This window comes from Crocodylus siamensis, chromosome 6 (assembly GCF_052110815.1).
Source record: "Crocodylus siamensis isolate JL-2025a chromosome 6, ASM5211081v1, whole genome shotgun sequence".
NCBI classification, from domain to species: Eukaryota; Metazoa; Chordata; order Crocodylia; family Crocodylidae; genus Crocodylus; species Crocodylus siamensis.
The window spans coordinates 24,530,905-24,536,283 of record NC_143400.1 but is presented as its reverse complement, the minus strand read 5'-3'; the positions used below and the strand labels follow the sequence as shown (position 1 = coordinate 24,536,283).

The 5,379-nt window shown below is 63.6% G+C and overlaps 1 long non-coding RNA gene across 1 annotated transcript; it reads right to left on the bottom strand.

The window, feature by feature from the left end:
- Positions 1 to 585: 585 nt before the first annotated feature.
- On the bottom strand, positions 586 to 4,805 carry LOC149861772 (uncharacterized). The gene is made up of 7 exons (XR_016442859.1): positions 4,689 to 4,805; positions 3,382 to 4,437; positions 3,048 to 3,239; positions 2,534 to 2,643; positions 1,034 to 1,133; positions 844 to 880; positions 586 to 706 (listed from the first exon to the last, which is right to left on the bottom strand). It is a non-coding gene; the product is annotated as an uncharacterized LOC149861772 (long non-coding RNA).
- Between the last annotated feature and the right edge of the window lie 574 nt (positions 4,806 to 5,379).

Here is a 5,379-nt window from a genome sequence, read left to right as displayed (position 1 = left end):
ATGTCCTGACACCATGGGTGTGCCTGGGTACTCTGTGAGCTGGGCAGCCAAGATGCCAGACATCTGGCTTCTCTCTGGCTCTGGGAAAGGCCTGGGACCCTGCAGGGGAGTGCTGAAAGCAGGGATGCCGGGAGCCCGGACGCCTGGGGTCATCCCCAGCTTGGGGGAGGCACCAGGAGCCCAGGTACCTGCGTCCGATGCCCCCAAATCCCCCAGGTGACAAGGAGCCCATCGAGCAGGTGTGGTCCATGTCCACACAAATCGAGCACTGACCTCAGACCCCCGGGGCCCCCAACCAGCCTGTGCCACCCCCCCATCCTGGGATAATCCAAATTAAACTGTTCCCCACGCACGCTCCCGTCTTGCTGGATCCCTGGGCTCTTGGTGGGGGCATGGGAGGAGCTGGGGGTCTGGACCTGGATTCGCTCCTTGCCCAGGGAGGGGAGGCAGCAGAGATGCCCTCTGGCCCTTGATGCCCCATTTCTGTGGCAATCAAAGTCATGGTGGGGTACACCCAGCCCTGATCTTTAACCCTGGGAAGACCAAACACAGAGTTGGGGCCCAGGGAGGCAGAAAAAGGGACGGGTTTTATTTGGCTGCAGTGGGGAGCAGGCAGAAGCAAATGCACTGGGGCTCCCAGCACGCACTGGGGCAGGGGAGGCATCACCCAGGTCCTCAACTCCTGGTATAGGTCCGGGGCTCCGGGCTGCAACATGTGGGGGGAGACGGGGCAGATCAGAGATGCGGGCTGGGGCAGAGGATGCTTTCAGCCCCTTGGAGCCCCTCCCGGCGCTGGACTGTAATGAGCTGCCCCATTCTCAGCAGCCCCAGGGAGGCCCTTACCTGGCAGGTGGGCTTGGGGGGAGCTCCCGGGCTGGGTCTGGGCAGAGACAGAGGCAAGAGGGTCATTAGCACCAGAGACCCCAGAAGACCCAAGTGTCCCAGTCACCATAGGGGAGAGAGGGGAAGGCAGAGGGCTGCGGGTCAGGAGTGAAGGGCACCAGTGTTGGGGGGTCAAGCCCCTGTCACTCACTGCTGGCCCCGCACAGGCTGAAGCGGGGGTTGTTCTCATACACCTGGCAGGGCGGGGTGCTCCTTGCTGCTCCACAGGGTCTTCCTCCAACAGAGGGTCCCTGACAGGGGAGAGATTGAGACCACGGACCCAGGTGCCTGGGACCCCCACCCTGCCCCGCCACTCCAACACAAAGCTGGGTGAGGCACCCAGGCATCTGGGTGGTGACTTACAGAGGACATAGGCCAGGGCCCTCCCAAGCACTGTGCCCACCAGTGCAATCCCAGCCTCAGCTCTAGCTGAGAGCCCCTGGGTGGGGCGGCAGAAAGTGCCTTGGTAGGGTTGCGGCCCATGCAGGGACAACCAGGTGCATGGGGGTGGCACTTGTGAGGGCACAAGGGTTCTCACTCCCTAGACCCCAGTGCCCAGAGAACCCAGGCATCCAGGCTCTCCCCAGGGGCCGCCCCATCATGCTGCATTTGTAAGGCACGTGGGAGGGGAGGCCCCATGGACAGTTCCCTGGGCCAGGGCTGTTTGTGCCCCAGTGTGTGGAGGGGGGCAGCAAGGGCCATGCGTGGGGCACACACCAGTGACACACGTGGGGATGGGGCAAGACTGCACACACGCTGGCACAGGCAGACCAGGCAGCTGTGCAGGTGTATGTCTTGTGCATCCATGTCCCAGTGCGCTCACGACTCAGAACAATAGCCTCAGTTCCACATGGCATTTTTATTACAAACGCCGCACCCCCCAGCAAGGCCCGAGGGGAGAGGTCCCCAGGGCAGTGGGGCTGGGAACCAAAGCCCCCCACCCGGCCCCCTTCTGCCCACCAGCCAGAAAGGAACCCAGGCCCTTGCCCCCCTCTCCAAGGCAGGCAGCTGTGACCTCCTCGATGAGGACAGGAGCATGGGCCGGGGCGGCTGTGGTGCCAGCAGCCCCCTTTAGAAAGTCTGTGGGCAAAGGTCTCCTCTGTCTGCTCCTGGCGGAGTGGGGGGAGCCAAGAGGGAGAACCCAGGCATGGAGGCCCCCCAGCCACACTGCTCGCACCCCTAGCCCCACTCCCACCCCAGTACCCAGGCATCCAGGAGCTAGCCCCCCCGTGGCCTGGCTGGGTCCTCACCTCAGGGAAGCTAATGCTGGAGACAGAGAGGAGGTGGGTTAAAACTGGGGGGGTCAGCCCCTCCCCCCAGGTACCAATGGGAACTGCAGGGCTGAGGGAATAGGCTCAGTGACACCCCAGTCCTGGGGCAGGGAAAGCATACTTCCTGTATGCTCATGGGGTTCCCATGATGTCACTGAGGTGCCCCACCCCCAGGGCCCTGATATTCATCGTGGGGGAGTGGGGACCTGGCTCTGGTGCACACTAGCTTATTGCTCTGCCTGAGGAGGGAGGATGAAGGAATTGTGTCCATGCAAAACCCAGGGATCCGGGCTCCCACCCCCCAGGTCTAAGCCCCCAGCCCCCTTCCCCCCCAGGGAACCTAGGTGTCAGGGCTGCAGGCTGCACCCCCCGGCCAGTACCTCTTGCCCTGGGTGCAGAGGACGTAGTAAAGCATGAAGATGAGCAGCCCTGTCCCCGCCAGCGACCCGATGATGATGCCAGCGTCAACAGCTCCGGTGATGGCCCCACCCTGCAGACCCCCGGGGCAAAGACGAGAGGGGTTCAGCAAGGACCCCCCCACCTCAGTTCCCCCAGAAGCTCAGAGGTCATGAGCCCCATGCGCAGCCAGCCCCTCCAGAGCTGGGAGAGAACCCAGGTGTCTGGAGGGCTTGCAGACACAGGGTCCTGGCCATGAGGGTCCTGGGGAGGGGGCAGAGGTCAAGAGTGCATCCATGTGGGCCCTTCCTCAGCAGGCAGCACCGCAGCCCCCACATAATCCAACCCCAGGCAGCATGGGCTGGGGGCGCCCTGGATGCACCTGCCTGCCCTGGCTGGCTCTGGACTGGCCCAACCTGGCCGCAAGGTGATGGAGACAGAGGTGGTGGCACACTGTCCTGTACTGGGGTTTGTAACGTGGCACTCACAGACACCCACCTGCCTGCTCTGCACATGTCAGCACCAGGCTCAAGACACCACCAGTCGGGGCTGGGATCAGGTCGGAGCCATCGTGGGACCAGCCGAATCGCAGGGCCAGGACCGAGTCGGCCGCACACCTCAGGGTCACCCTGTCACCAAGCCACAGGGACAGGAGCCCCAATGGGTTCATGAAAGCAGCATCTGGACCATCTGTGGGGACAGCAAGGGGTGACAGTGCCCACAGCCACCACAGAGCCAGCTGCATCCCAGGGTGCGATACCTGCCCAGACGCCCACCCCAGAGCCAGCCGTATGGTGTCCAAGCCGCCAGGCCCGGGGAAGGCAGCACTTACCAGTCACAGTGATGGTGATGGGCTCACTCTGTGCTGTGCTGATGGGGTTCCTGACCTCACATGTATAGTTGCCAGCGTCACCCACCGGACCCGCGCCAGCAAAAGTGAGAGGTTCCTTGGGGATATATCCCCATGGCCACTGAGGCTGAGGACAGTGCCATCACAGTACCACAGCAGCGTCTCAGTGCTGCGCAGGCGCTCACCATAGAGTTCGAGAATCCCATTCTCCAGCACCATGGTCCTGCAGCTTGTCACCGTGGGCCGTGCCAGCTTCCCTGCGCCGGGGGGACAAAGGTCACATCACTGGGATCCCAGCCCTGGATCCGTGGGAGTCCATAGGCTAATTAATCATCAATGGGGGTTTCCTGCCCGCAGCACCCTCTACCCTACCAGACTTTGGCCCTGAATACGGGGCCACAGAGTGTTGCTGCCACCTGCCCTGGTGCTGGGTGTGGCCCCGAGCGCCCCAGCACCCTGCGGCGCACAAGCGGGGCCAGAGGACGCAGGGACCACACAGTCAGATGGGAACGGCTGCCACTGACCCCAACTGCTCCCCCCCGGGGGCAGCAAGATGGGGCCAGTGAGTCTGGATGCAGAGGGGTGGCAGTGCAAGCAGCACCAGGGCATGTCCATGAGGTGCCCAGGACCTGTTGGAACTGAGACCCAGCCTGCTCAGGTCACCTACAGCAGGGCAGGAGACACTCACCGTACACCCTCAGGTTCACCCCACGAAAGATGAAGACCCTGGGGCCTTGTACCTGCAGAGTGTAGGAACTGCTGTAGTTCAGCATGAGACCCACAATGCTGAGCGAGCAGCCAGGCCCCAGCACCTCACGCCCTGTGTAGCTCTGCCCATGCTTGGTTGCTCCTGGTCCAGGTGGTGCCAGAAGATGGTGTGGCTCTGGCGGAGTCAGCCGTATATTGTGGCATCGGGGGGCAGCAGTGGCTGTGGGGTCATCACGGCTCCCCCCAACACGGGGGCTGGAGGCAGGTCTGGGGTGACGACAATCTGTGTCTGAGCTAGTGCTGGGGTGGGGCAGGAGCCCAGGATGGCAACTGTGGGGAGCAGAGGCAGTGGCGGGTCAGAGCGCATGTCTGTGACACACGCATGTGCCAAGGCAGGCTCTATAGGGGCCCCCACATCACAAGAGGGTCTGGGAGGTGCCCCCATCTCCATGGAAATGGGGGTGCCTCCCAACCCCACAAACACCGCAGCTCTGACCCTTGCCCCAATGCCCAGGGTGGGGGGCCAGGGAGGACCCCCAATCCCAATGTCACCACCCCGGGGAACCCCAGGGTGCACTCACCTGCCAGTAGCAGCCCCAGCCACTGCCCACCACATGTGGTGGGGCTGTGGGTCCCATGCAGGCCCCCCATGGCCCATCAGGTATGCCCAGATACCTGGGTCCCACGGAGCAGCAGTGGCACCTATGCAGTGTCTGCACACCTGCCCAGGCTCAGCGCCATGGGGTGGGCAGCCGCTGTGCTCACTCCACGGGGCTGGGCCTCCTCCAGCTCCGGGGTGGCCCCTTGTCAGCCCCCGTCCCCTCTTGCCTGACTCCAGACCCGCAGCAGCGCACGCACTGGCACAGGCAAGCAAGGCACGGCACAGGCACAGGCACGTGCGCGTCTCAGGCATGTGCATGACTGTGGCACACGCACATGCATATGACTGTGGCACATGCATCTGCTTGTGTGTCCCTGATGCCTACCCCAGAGCAAGCCGCATCCCAGGGTGTGATACTCAACCTGACGTCCACCCCAGAGCCAGCCAGGGCCGGGGACAGCCGATACTCACAGATCATGGTCACACTGACCCCCTTGCTCTGTGCTGCGGTGACCTCACAAGTGTAATCGCTGGCATCGCCCCGGCCAACCCCCCACACCGTCAGCGCCTGGTTTCCTACATGGCCGCCGGGCGCCAGGATGGAGCCATCCCGGTCCCACAGCAGCACCTTGATGCTGGGGGCAGGGGACTTCACACGTGAGCTTGAGGGT